This window comes from Abramis brama, assembly GCF_963993115.1.
Source record: "Abramis brama genome assembly, chromosome: 11".
Lineage (NCBI taxonomy): Eukaryota > Metazoa > Chordata > Actinopteri > Cypriniformes > Leuciscidae > Abramis > Abramis brama.
The window spans coordinates 7596893-7611487 of NC_139973.1; positions in this window are offsets into that span (position 1 = coordinate 7596893).

The window sequence follows — 14595 nt, forward strand, 5'->3', positions numbered from 1 at the left end:
AGTCAAGTATCAACATTCAGGATAAGCAGATGTTTTTTGGATAAAATGGGTAAAATAAATAAATAAAGAAAAGAAATGAGACATTCTCAAATTGGTTTTTAAAGATTATTAATATGCTTTTGTTCAGCAAGGATGCATTAAATCAATCAAAAGTGACAGAAAAAGTTTATTACATTGTTACAAAATATTTCTATTTGAAATAAATACTGCTTTTTTGAACTTCCTATTCATCAAAGAATACTTTCCACAAGTTTCCACAAAAATATGAACTCTTTTCAACATTGATAATAATAAGAGATGTTTTTTGAGCACCGAAGCAGCATATTAGAATGATTTCTGAAGGATCATGTGACACTGAAGACTAGAGTAATGATGCTGAAAATTCGGGAATAAATTACATTTTACAAATAAAAGAAAAATGCATAATATTTCACAATATTACTGTTTACTGCCACCTTGGTGAGCATTAAAGACCTCTTTCAAAAACATTAAAAAAGCCCAAACTTTTGACTGTTAGTGTATCCGCCTTTTACAGGCTCACTTGTGTTTAACTGAGCAAGGAGGAATGAGGAGAACTTGACCTTTCCGAAATACATTTCACATTATTCATATCTTTACATCTTCATAATCCTGAAGGGTTCAAGTTGTGACTGTTGATAATGTACAGTAAAACCAGTCAGTAAAAACCAACAGAAGCATAAACTACCTGAAAAGGGAAACATTCATGCTTGGAAAAACTCCCATGAGAAATGGTATTTGAGAAATGAAGTCTCACTGAGTGTAATGCACAGATCTGAAGCTGAAACACATACTGTTCTTATTGGATTAAGCTTAAACCCTGACAATGTGCGTGCGTGCGCGTGTGTGCGTGCACTCAACAGTGCATGAGAGCTGTGCTGACGTGCGAGTGAGCAGTAAAAGCAGTAGATGGTGTACACGTGCAGACTTTCACACCTGTGTACTTAAATCCACAGTTACGATCAATCTTCCAGGGACAGGACAATCAGCGCCCATTTTTCTATAATGGATAGTCAATTTTAACCCTCTCACACTTTCTTTCTTTCCGCACAATATAACAAAAGCCAATGCCCCCTTGTAAATGCCAGTACAAGTCATATTCCCTGAATGAGAGCTGCAAGATTTTCACATTTGCAGAAAACATGTTTTCTTAATCAAAATCAGAATATTGTTACAGACTGCTCTTAGGTGACTCATACATACTCAGGAGATTCAATCCTTAATTTTGTGGTATAAAAAAAACAAAACAGATTTATGTGATTTGAGGCTCTAAGTTTATCAGAAACGTATACAGCCATTCCATAAATTAACAAAAACTCATCTGTGCATTTGTAATCTTAATTGTTTTCAAGACAGTTTCTGCAAAGATGTAACGTAACTGTGCTATTAACCAGATGAAAGGTCAACAGTCTTGTGAATTTGTTGAGAGATGGAAAAATCAGTGTTTATGAGCAGCCACTAGCATTTGCTCAGAGTGGACAGTCATCTCATCTGGCCATCTTAAGTGCTGTAATCTGTTTAAGATCCATAAACGTGTTTCAGGAAGAGGAAACAACGTGACCTTTTGTGAATGCTCTCTGTAGCTGTAGGTAATACAGACATTTGTTTTCCAAAGAAGTGGGATTTAAAATAAATAAATAAATACATAAGTAAAAAAAAAAAAAAGATTATATATATATGTATATATATATATATATTATATAATACATTTTTTTTGTTTTATGTATTATTTATTTAAGAAATAACAGATGTGTTCAACATTTTTTATAAAAAAATATTTGTGTTTTAGGAAACCTGTTTGAAGATTTCATTATTTTTGCAGTTCTGATTATTGCCACTAGAGGGACTTCACAACTTTAATAGAGTTTGCTTCAAGGAACTGTTTCTGTTTTCTTTCTTGCCTTTTGTTTTTATGGAGAGACCATGTGTCTAGGAAAGCCATCTGACTTTAATACCCACAGTATGATGCTTGAGAACACAAAAGGTCAACAAAAAAAATTGGTCAGCAAGTAACCAAAACTCCCAGAGTCTATAATCCACAAAACTGGCCAGCGACCAGATGTGAAGCTGATCAGTGTCACCTGAACAAGTTGGCAAAAATCTTACTTCACTTTTATTATTAAAAGCTTTTATGTCCATTTAGGCCGTGTAAGCAATCTGACATTGTACCTCATACCACAGGCCTCCAATTGGATTTCAGGCCACTTTTTTCCAGTTTGTATTACAGAAACAATGAGATTTGACACCATCCTCTTTATTTCCTGCCAAGTACCTCAAATTAAATCATACCGATCTCACTAGAGACATTAAATCAATCTTCTTGGAGATTCATTAATTGAGATTTGCATTAGATAGCCTATTTAGACAGGCAGACTTCAAGAAGTGACAATACTTTCTCTCATCAGTTTAAATGTATTGGCAGACCCAAAATGAAGATGTGTGTATTTCTGTCAGGGTCTGACATAAGTTATACAGTACATGTTCAGAATGTGGTAGATGTGAATAAATGATGCATAACAGCAAAAGAACATTGAGAGTCACACTGCACCATAAAAATGGAACAAGGAAAGATGAAGGAAAATATTTTGTTATTGACATGTAAAAGCACCGGTGGTGCTTTAAAAGTTGATTCATTTTAGAAAGGGAGTAAAGTCGTATATATATTATTTATCACCTGTGCAGTTCAGGATAGAAAATACAATTAGTCGTGCTGATCTGACTTCTCCCTGCCTAGAACAGACTGTTCCTTGGAGTGTTCGAAAAGCCTTTCTATTGCACAATTAATTAACTTCAGAGGAACTTTTGAAGGTGTTCTGGAAACATGTTTCTTCATTTGCATAAACCTGATATACTGGTAGGCTACAGTATAGTGTGCACGGGTTGATAAGAGAAGAAATTCAAGGCCAAGCGCAGGTTGCTTCAGTTTATTGTATTTATATTTAAAGAACTATATATATATATATATATATATGAATAGTTTTATTCAGCAAGGAAGCATTAAACTGTGCTGTTCTTTTGAACTTTCTATTGATCAAAAAATCGTGAAAAAAAAATTGTATCATGATTACCACAAAAATATCAAGCGGCACAACTGTTTTAAACATTCATATTTATAAAAAATGTTTCTCGAGCATCAAATCATCAATAATTTCTGAAGGACAATGTGACACTGAAGACTAGAGTGATGATGCTAAAAATTTAGATTTGCCATCACAGGAATGACATATGAATTTATGATACACATATACTCACACATACATACGTATATGTGCACACGACACATACAGTATATGGTTACATGCAATTCTGACAGGTCATAACACATTTACACCTGTATTTAGCGTATCCTAATGTAACCCTATAAATATTGTAGCACAGAATTGTTTTTTTTAAACTATAAAAATCCTACCAAGAACATTCTCATTCAAGAATATTTACACAGGCATTGAAGGGCTGAGGATGAATTGCCCCATTTCAACAGCTCTACAAAGGATAAAGTTAGCGATGTCTTGCAGGTTTTTGAGACCAGCGGGAGCCTGGGAAATACATCTTGCCAGATGAAGGCTTCACCACCAAAGGGAATTTCCAGTGGTAGAGCAATACTTATAAATGAATGTGCTGAGAATGCATAAAATAAACAGCCAAGATAATACTTTTGTGAACAGAGCTAAATCTATAAGACTAGTTTAGAGTACATACAAAAAAGGAATACTCACAATCACTCATCATCATTGTGCAAACATAAAATGAAATGAGAATCAGAATCAGCCACTATATTTTCACTACCAAACATGGTTCATTTGTGTAAGTGAACCCTTTTATGTTCAGCATAAATTCAATCCACAGTCAAATCATTCTTGATAAGTATAACAAATCAGTCTTGTCGCTGCCAAATGCCAGCGGGATTTTGATCATGGCGGTCTGACTATTTACAATGTCGAAGAGATGTCAAAAGATCTGATTGCTATTCGTGTTTGGATTCAGGCGGACTTTAAACTGTTTAAAAATTGTGTAAAACATCTTTGTCATCATCACATTTGATTCTTGCAGTTTATCATCCAGATTGCCAAATGCCCGTTTGATGACTCATTCTGCCCGATGAGACATGTTTCACAAAGTCAATTAAAAGTGAGATGAAGCCAAACTTAGTTCAACAGAGGACATGTCTGGCAGCTCTTGGAGAAAAATTAGTAATACAGTCAGCATGAAACTGTGATGAACTTTTTTTCCCCTAAAGTATTGTGATGTATATCTGAGTGAAATGGTTTCTTGAACAAGAAAAAATGTAGGGCGGGACTTGATTTTGTCTATCGGGTATTGATCGTTGGATTGTTGTGGTTTGTTACTTCTGTGATGTCATGTGAGTGACAGGTTGCCCCGCCCTCACACAATTAAACATCATCAGAGAAGAGATGACACTGAAAGAGGAGGCGGGGAAGTTATTTTGATTAGATTTTGATGAATTTTAAAAAGAATGATGTGTATGGATAAATCATTAATAAATACTGCAATGTTCCATAAAAAAAAAAAGAATTGTCCATTTTGATTTCATAGTAACAGCTAAATAAACCAGTTTCCATAAGGAGCAAAACTGTTCACAAAAAAATGTTGGTGAAGGATTTACTTTGTAACTTTTTATTCAGAAATTGCTATTAATTTTTACGAAGAATTACAAAGAAGTTACAAGAAACACTGAATTAAATGTGAATTTTTTAAAAAGCCTGAAATAGTATTTTCTTGTAAAACATACTCCAACTCCAACAAATCTTTTTTATACAGTTTACAATATCTTGTGTCTCCTGGCATGGGAAGTAGTTCAATAATAAAAGGTTATGACAAATTGCAGGAAACATTAATCAGCCTCTTAATCCATGTTGTGGGGTAGATTTTACAATATTGCACACTTTTCCCAAAAGAAAAAGGGGGAACCCTGAATTTTTCTTCCCATACTATTTTGTACTCCTCCCATGCTCTTGTTAATCGTTTGGGATTAGCGTCCCACCCATTTCTTTGCTGAAAGACAGGCTCAACAACTAAATCTTTATCAAGTAATATGATTTCTTGTAAAACGATTTGATATAGTCTCCAGTCAAACAATTGTGACTTTTTGCATACATGTTTTCAAAGAAATTTAAAGAACTATGAAATATGCACCCTGTTTATTTTCGCTTCAAAGCAGGAAAGGCAATCAATCAGAACAGCGTAGAAGTCTAAAACACAGCTATGATAAAGCCTGTGTTGTAACTGTTGGTTTGGCAATTTTAAAACTGACATATAACTTTTAAATCATGTTCTGCTCTGAATGATTGCTCCAAAATAGGTGCTATAGTGTTTGCAACTGTAATTCAGTACAAACCCATGGTGAGTTTGGGCCACCAAAGACTGTGTACACCATAAATTCCATTTATATTACTTTGGTGTGTCATTTAGCACACACACACACACACACACACACACACACAGGAATTGCAATGACATTAGGGGGCATGAACAGGCAGACATGTACCAATTTTGTAAGGGGTAACAGTGGCAGCCAAGATAATGCAAAATAATAAAATAAAAATAGTATTATTATTATTATTATTATTGTTGTTGTTTATATAAACCATGTGGTTGCCAGTATCAACAAATTTAGCTTGGTGACCATGGTCAATTCCAGAATACAATAATTATGATTATGAACACATACAACACAAGCACACATACACTCATTAGTGTACTAGCAAGGGATCAGTGAGGTGCAGAGCAAAATCATGTGCACCTTGGAGGCTGTTCGTCCTTTGTGCAGTAAAGATAACCTTGCATGTGCTCTGCAAATATACACCGTGGTCATCTTTCTCTTCTCGCTAATTGGTCTCAGCTGCAGACTCTATCTTCCAAGATGTTCTGTTGTTAACAACTGGGGATGAATATTAATGAAGCGAAAATAATGTCCAGGGCTAATTTACATGTTGTCATATGCAACATAACATAGTTTATTTATAAATTAGCATTTTTGCATAGGATGTGTAAGTCTTACAGCAATTGATTTATTCCAGAGGGGGCATGCTAACAAAAATGCGTACAGACTGTTAATTAGTCGATTTTCAACTTCTCTGGCAAGGTAAAAATATATTTCAAAACTTGGGAATAGCCTTACAGCTTTCTAGTTTAGAAATGTGCAAACATTTTATGATGACAATACAAGTCAACACCATTGTGACTAAAAGTTTGCTAAGAAGTATTTCCTACTCGAGCAAGACCGTATTACTCTAGTCAAGTATTACGCCCCAACTCTAGGGGAATATAAAAACACCAAAGAGGCGTAATAAATAATGTTGGGTTGTGGAAATGGAATCCCAGCAACGAATCACTCCGGTCGATAATCAAACACATACACAAAATCTAAGCAGAAAAAGTAATACATTTATTAAAGAATAACAAGTGAAATAAAGAGCCTCTCTTCAGGGTGTCCCAAAGGCCAAAATAACAAACAAAACAATCTAAAAAAAAAGAGGAGAAAATTAATAATCTAATCCAATAACAAAAGAAAATACATTTAACTTACCTAACTCCCTGCCAAAAACAGAGCTCAAACTAATTCAGAATAAACAATGCAGGACACCCCTATGCTCCACACTTTTTAGGACATGTTGCTTATGTTACAAAAGGTTGCACGTTCACTTGAACTAGTTAACATAATTAATACATTCAAATTTGATCATCGGCCGGAGGAGGGATTCCGGAGCTCTCAACCCGAGTACGACCGAACCAACAATGAGCTCCCAGACGAGTTCCAGCATCGGCCACGCCCCGATTGGGCAACCAATGGCTTTCTTACAGCCCATCATTGGATAACCTGTTTGAAATCAGACAAAACAATGGAAGAGAAGAAGAACACAGAAAAGAATAGAAAAACAATAGGCTACATAAACAGGTCGCAACACAAGCCTATTCAATAGTAGCAGACTGGGAGTGATCTTAGATGGCAACATTCCCAGTCCATTATGGGTGTTGAAGTTCTCTTTAAAAAAAAACAGGAAGACAACAGACTTTTTTCTTTTTCAGTCAGGTGGTACTAACTTCAAAATGTTCGCCTTTCTGCATTGGCAGCCAGGTTTTATTCTTTAAAAAAGCCCATTTTGCCAGCAATGAATTACCCCTTCAAAAGTCTTTAAAACCCTATTGAACGTCCTCTGTTACTACCCTGAAAATAATAATGATAATTAAGTGAACACACACATTCAGTCTTTTAAAGTGGGGAATTTGCCAGTAGATGTGGCTCTTTGGAATTTCTACATTTGTGTAGATTCACAATCTTTTTTTCATTCACGCGTTTTTGCCAATTGGATGCATCAAGTATTTAAATTAATTTACTCGGGGGTTCATGTATTAATGGCATTTGCAATTGCTAATAGCAGTAGAATAGATCATTTGTCTTATCATAGAAATACCTCTTTCTTCCCGGATATATTTTTCTCCTTTCTCCTATACTTTCTCCTTCAACACGATTTCTCATTTGGATAAAAGCGTCTGCTAAATGAATAAATGTAAATATATAGAAATTATATTTGGTAAAAACTGTTATCATTAGGATGCAAATGATGCCGTCTTACGGTTATCACTCAAAGCCTCAAAGTCGTGATGCATTGCTTTGGTTTGAGGCGTTGTGTGATACAGTACATAATGCTTTGTTTCAAATCTAGCTGTGATGATACATGACATTATTACTGACATTGCCTAAACTCAAGATCTTTATATTAGCAAACTCAAGATCTTCATATTTGTGAGCATGCTAATATATTTAGGCTTGCTAATGTAGTTACCAAGGAATAGAGCGATAAGATGAAAAAGCATTTTTGGAGACATAATTTGACTTTTTATCTCAGCAGACAAACATACACTTAGAGATATCTGTATATCAGCACATTTTTATGTAATCTACTGTTGTAAATTAAACTAAAGAGGTCAGACACATTAAAACTGCAGATGTCTTAACATATTTCCATTAGACTCAAAAACACACAATTACTTAAGCATAACAAATGAATCATTCATTTAATGCTTGAAGGTCTTGCTAATGACTATATTATGTACAGTTAAGTAAAGTAAATTGGATAACAAGTTAAATAACCACAAAATTAACAAAATGCAAGAGTGTATCAGATACCACAGCAGTCAAAAATGCAGGTCAAATGCCTGTTTAACAGCTTATACCGAAGAGGTGAAGCGCCATCGGGTCTTAAATGTAAATTCCCTTACAGAGAATATTACTTAAATAATTCATGGCCACAGAATAGCTAAACGATGTATCTTCACGGTCATTATTCAAACTTGTTTAAGCAATCGTCTGAATAGCAATCGGCCATCTTCCACTTGCAATGTGTTTGTCTCTTCTGTCAAAGCAGTCTTACTGAGGCAATTCTTCAAAAACAAAATAAAACATAAAAAGATCTTAAGATCATTTTAAAAAATTGCCTGGGCAATGAAATACCTATCACACTTTTTCTTCACTAGATAACTTAGCAAAATATTGCAGACTTTATGCAAATGATGCATTGTTGAAGTGCTGAATTATGATACATGTCATTATGCATTTGCTGTCTCACATAATTTATCTACCTAATTATCAGCATCTTAAGTCCGAAAATTCAGGCTTAAAGGGATAGTTCGCCCAAAAATTATATTTAAGCCATGATTTACTCACCCTCAAGCCGTTCGAGATGCATATGTCAATCTTTTTTCAGACGAACACATTTTCAGTTATTTTAGAAAATGTCTTAGATCTTTCAGTGGTTATAATGTGAAGCAATGGGGTCCAGCAGATTCAAGTCGCAAAATGTGCATGCATCCTTCACAAAAATAATCCATCCGGCTCCAGGGGGATAAACGAAGGCCTTCTGAGGGTAATCCGTGCAGTTTTGTCGTAAAAATATACATATTTAAAACTTTATAAACGAAAATAACTGGCTTCCGGTGGCGGTCGGTGCGCGTTCATGGAGATGGTTGCTGGCATATGACGTAGGACGTAACGCAGGAAGCGTCGTGACGTAGACCGAGCGTGACAGCGCAGCCAGAGAGCAGAGCAAAACAAAACTCTACGTTCGCTCTACGTCACGACGTCATTCATCTCCATGAACGCGTGCCGACCGCCACCGGAAGCCAGTTATTTTCGTTTATAAAGTTTTAAATATGTATATTTTTACGACAAAACTGCACGGATTACCCTCAGAAGGCCTTCGTTTATCCCCCTGGAGCCGGATGGATTATTTTTGTGAAGGATGCATGCACATTTTGCGACTTGAATCTGCTGGACCCCATTGCTTCACATTATAACCACTGAAAGATCTAAGACATTTTCTAAAATAACTGAAAATGTGTTCGTCTGAAAAAAGATTGACATATGCATCTCGAACGGCTTGAGGGTGAGTAAATCATGGCTTAAATATAATTTTTGGGCGAACTATCCCTTTAACTAAGGAATAGTTCACAAATAAATCCTAAAAATCCAATCTTGTTGCAAGAAGGTTTATCAAGATATGGTTAAAAACTATTGGTTATTTGTTTACATTATATTTAAAGCTGCAGTCGGCAAGTCTGGCAGATTGAGTGGACTTAGCCAAAATTTTGAATGTTTACAACTCTCATGCCCCTCCCCCACTACCAGCGAGCACCCGCCCATCGTCAGTGCGTGTGTACCTGATTTTCTGTGAACGCGTCCGTCTCTTCAGCATCGATCAACACCATGGACTCGGAGGTAGGCTGCCCTGGCTAATCTATGCATAGATAGCAATAACCGAGGAATTGGAAGCTTGTTAGTAGATTTTCTCTCCGCCATCACGCTTCGTACAATCTTCAGGCGAACTTCAGGCGTGTCGTGTGCATGTGATATTGTAATGTGCGCGTCTGCGCGAGGGAGGGGGGATCTGTGGCGTGTGCACGAACTGTGATTGACAGTCAGATCTCACACTCCCCTGCGCTGATTGGACCCGATGAGACGGGAGCGGTGGATTTTTGCAAAACAAATAACACGCTCCAGGTGGAGTTAGAAGCTGGGTTTTTTTCTAAAACCACCTTATTTATGTTGTTCTGTCGGATTATAGTGTCAATTTCACTGAATTTGATCAAAAAAATGTTGCCGACGGCAGCTTTAAGTATTCAGTGAAACCAATTAACAAGTGCAAGCAGTGTCTAGATTTTTTATGAAACACTCATCTTCCATTTGCAGGTTTCAAATACATTGAGTGGAAAAGTGCTATATAATGGACATGGGTCTGTTATTTCATTCATTTAGCAATGAAACAGCAGGGAACTTACTCGCTCAATCATTCACATACAAGAACCCTACTCAACACAAATGGAAGTGGTTTCCGAATGCTAATGTAGCACTTGTCTTTCATTTTCACCTGTAATTTAGCATCTAATGCATGTCACATGAAGAAATCCCCACATGAAGCCACAAAAGCTCTTAATTCAAAAGGTAAGGCACAGCTTGCTTTATTTTAAAGTTCATTTAAGGGCAGGTTTCCATATGTGACAACCTCAGAATAGTGTGACCTCACGCGCCACCTCAACATTGGGGCATGTTGTCACAAAAAGCCATTTTTCTTCTTTGAGCAATAATGTAGAAGAGTTTTTTGCAGCCAAAATTTGAGGGTTTTCATCTACACCATAAAAAATGTAATGTTATGACATTCAGTGTTCTGATAAATAAAATGTGGTCTTTGGCAGCTTTTAAATTCATTTCCATAATCATTGTGAATACTTCACATTTTGATCTCAGTCATGTTTCTTACAGGTAAATTCATTTCTGTGTCTGCTCTTTAATGGTTGTATTTTGTTTTCCCATGATTCAGAAGAGAATGCTTCTTCTGACTCATGAAGTTAATATGCTTTACTTTTCCTTCTCTGGCAATGCCACAGATTTTAACCTGAGACTTGAGTGTTCAACAATCATCTTCAAATGTCAAGGGCCTTTCTTTCCTCCTCTGCAAATCCTCTGCGTCATGCATTACCTTCAGTCACATTGTTAAAGTGTGACTTATATGTCATTCTAAAGCACTTCTCAATAATATGCGCATTTCCAACCTATATTGCTCTACTGTCGACTTACTGTCGACTTGACAGTACCTCAAATGGATACCACTGTGACCACAAAAACCTCAAGGAATCTTCAAATTGGGTCATGTCGATTGATGTCATGGAAATTGTGCGGGCTCAGATTTAACCACACCTACAAACTTTCTTTTATATGGATACATTCTGCAACACATTAAATTACTGTCAAGAATTAAACTGCGTCTATCATACAAGCATTTAGTGTCACAATGACAGCTGCAAGTGTCTGAACATGTTTGGAGTGTGAGGTCATCATCAACCTGCTCGACTCCCTCGTACTCCCAGCTCCGCATTTTATCACAAGAAATAACATATTGAGTATATAAAAGTCTGCCGTTTTCATTCATTACATATTAAAACAACCGATCATTTATCAAATTTAATTAAAATGACCACAAGCATACACACAAAACACAAGGGATCCATTGCATTCATAAATTCTTACCTCAGTTTATTGCAATCATTTGTCTTTGTAAATATGGAGATATGTATGACACAGGATGGTTTTAAATGTGGATAAATGTAACGCAACTGATAAAAGTGCAATGCAATTTTTATGTTAACTTAGGAATAACCCATTTCAAAGATCTAAGTCTCAAAATTGAATTACAATGGCCAGAGAGTTGTCAATATTGCAGGTTAAAATCAAAAATATAAAAATAATATATATTTTTTAATAAATGATATATTTAAAATTAGACAAAAAACAATTATGCAGCATGAAACAGTTTGTAATAAGGGATTTCTCAGCACACAATATACGCAATTAAATGTTTATTTGTTCACAAATTTTAATTGATTGACAGCCCTACAAGCCAAAGCATTCTAACTATACCTCGTAATCGGAGTAATAAAGAACACGCTTCATCAAACTGATGTGAATGTCATGATTACCCGCTGCTATTCACTTAAACCATGCACATCAAGCTGCATTCTAGATTTCAAATCCTGTTTTAGGTGGATTTGGGCTCAGAAACGTGTTCATGACTGTGGAGATCAAACGAGAAGTTTGTGCGGTATAAACCACGGTAAACTGAGCAAAGAGAGACTTCGCTTGATCTTAGAGGTCAGCGCTTGCACCGTATATCCAAAATAATTTCAGTACTTGATCTTATAACATGCTGCTTCATTGGTGCATAAAGGTAATCGAGTCAAATTGTTCTGAAGGAATGAAGACATTCATATGAAAGATTTAATGAGCCAGGAAATCATGGAGCTCAGACAGCTGGACCCTTACATGGTGGTCAAGTCAAGGCCTTGGTACAGTTTATCACTACTGTAATTGTCTTTTGAGCTGGAGCAGCAGTTGAGCTGAAATAATTATCTATTGTCTGGAAATAATGTTTGGTTAAGGTTAACAGAGCTTTCGTAGTAATTTCAGAGTGAATACTGGGCATCCTAACAGAGCAAAGGGAAAATGAAACAAAACAACTGATTGTTATCTACAGCAAACATATGTAATCACTTCAAAGTGATTTATTTAGCTATGAGTCAGTTCAGCAGATTTAGGCTAAGATAAGTAGCCTAGTTCCTAAAACCGACAAAGCTTGCCTTGATTGAGACTTTTCATCTGGGTTTTGTTAGTCTTCCCACCCCTGTAGTGTGTAAAACCCAGAACTGAATCATGTTCTTCTTTATTATTCCTTATTAATTAAACAAGAGCTGTGACATTGAATGCAGCCGGTAAAAAAAAGTCCATGTAAGCTTAGCTGGTAAAACATACAATAAAATATATGCAATTTATAAACTGCTTGTCAATAAATTATTTTGTCAGGAAACAAGGATAAAGATTTGAGAAAGATGCTTTCTGTGCACATGCAGTAATGGTACAGACAGTTCCGGCATCTACAAGCAGGGGCTGATTGAACCACGCTTGACTCTTGATCATTTCTTGCCCTCTCAATAGACCTAATGGCTTTTCACACTTTTCGTTCTAAACAACCCTTTTAACCCCGGGTAAAGGAACACTTCACACTTGTAATTTAGACAAACCCCATGGCTTCTCCGACTCCAGCAACTTAGATTTTTCTTAATGATATTTAGCGCCAGTTTATCAGGAAATTATGATTTTGTTCTCTTCGGAACACTGTGCTTTATTCTCAAATGTTATTTTGATATTCCAATATTGGAATAAATTCGCAACTTTGGATGGAAACATAGCTAGTGAAATTCAGCTTGGTAAAGAGTGATGAAGTTGAGCATTGAGTAGTTGAGTATGAGTATTTATTATCCCCATTTTGCTTTTGAGCAAGCCACTTAAAGTAGGTTTACTTCAAGCAGAGCAATTAGTTTGTTTTAAGTTGTTTGGAATGAAAAGCATCTGCTAAATGGCATGTAACTAAGTTGAAGAAAAGGTCACAGCTTCTGATAGATTTATAATTGGAGCCCCACATGGTTCAATAGAGGCCGAAACACGTAATTCACTTCCTACTCAACCAGTTTGTGTTTAATTAGCTTATTCTAGTTTGTTCACATGGGAAGTCATTTGTCTTGGTGCCATGGCTTCTTTAAAAGTAATGGCTTTATTCTTGTGACATGGTGACTTGAATCACAATCACAAAGCAAAGATCAGATCTAAAGATCAGATGCCAAATCCAGTGATTTTTGTTCTTCAACAAAAGGGCTGTCCATGGGCACATTGTCGGAGGCTGAGAATAAACTACGCAGTCCTATTTCAGTTTGGTTAGAAATTTTCATTTTTTTACATTATATATTTGTATATATATATATAGTTTTTACTTCAGAATTCACTTCTGACTACTTTTCAGTGAAAAGTAAAAACTTTTCCCTGACAAGCACATTATGAGAAACACTGGAGGGAATATTTCAACTAAATATCATCCATCCATCTGTGTCTGTTAAAAGTATGAAGACTGTACTTGAAATAAATGATGTTTTATTAACAAAGTTCGGGATGAGCACGTTCAGATAATTAACCTGATTAACACGAGAGGAGCGCATTCAGTTAATCAACTATTAATGATAAAAGGTATACAGCAGACTTGCTTCTGTTCTTCGACAGTTTATCAGCATCCCTCCACCGCCCCATCTCCTCACTTGTAGTCCAAACTATTCTTATCACAACCGGGGGAAGTACTCTGGGTTCGGGCCAAAATTCTGAACTCGGAGCCCTCCCCCTGGACAACAAATACGCATATTTACTCTACTAAATTACTCCACTAAATTATATGTAAGTGTGAACTCGTGAGCCTCATGTACCTAAAATACCCCTGCCTTGTCTCAGTTTCAGCAAAAAGAGTGTGATTAACAGTAAAATAAAACTTTGGTTTGAAACATTTTGCTGTTCTCAGAGGGTGTTCACACTTATTTGTAGTTTGGTCCGGACCAAAAGAGAAAATGATACATATAGTCCTAGTACACTTAGCGTTTACACTGTTGTTTTTAAGACTGAACCTAAAGATACAAAAAAAGGCTTTTATGACGTATATTTTGCGACAGAACTTAACGAACATCCAAAAC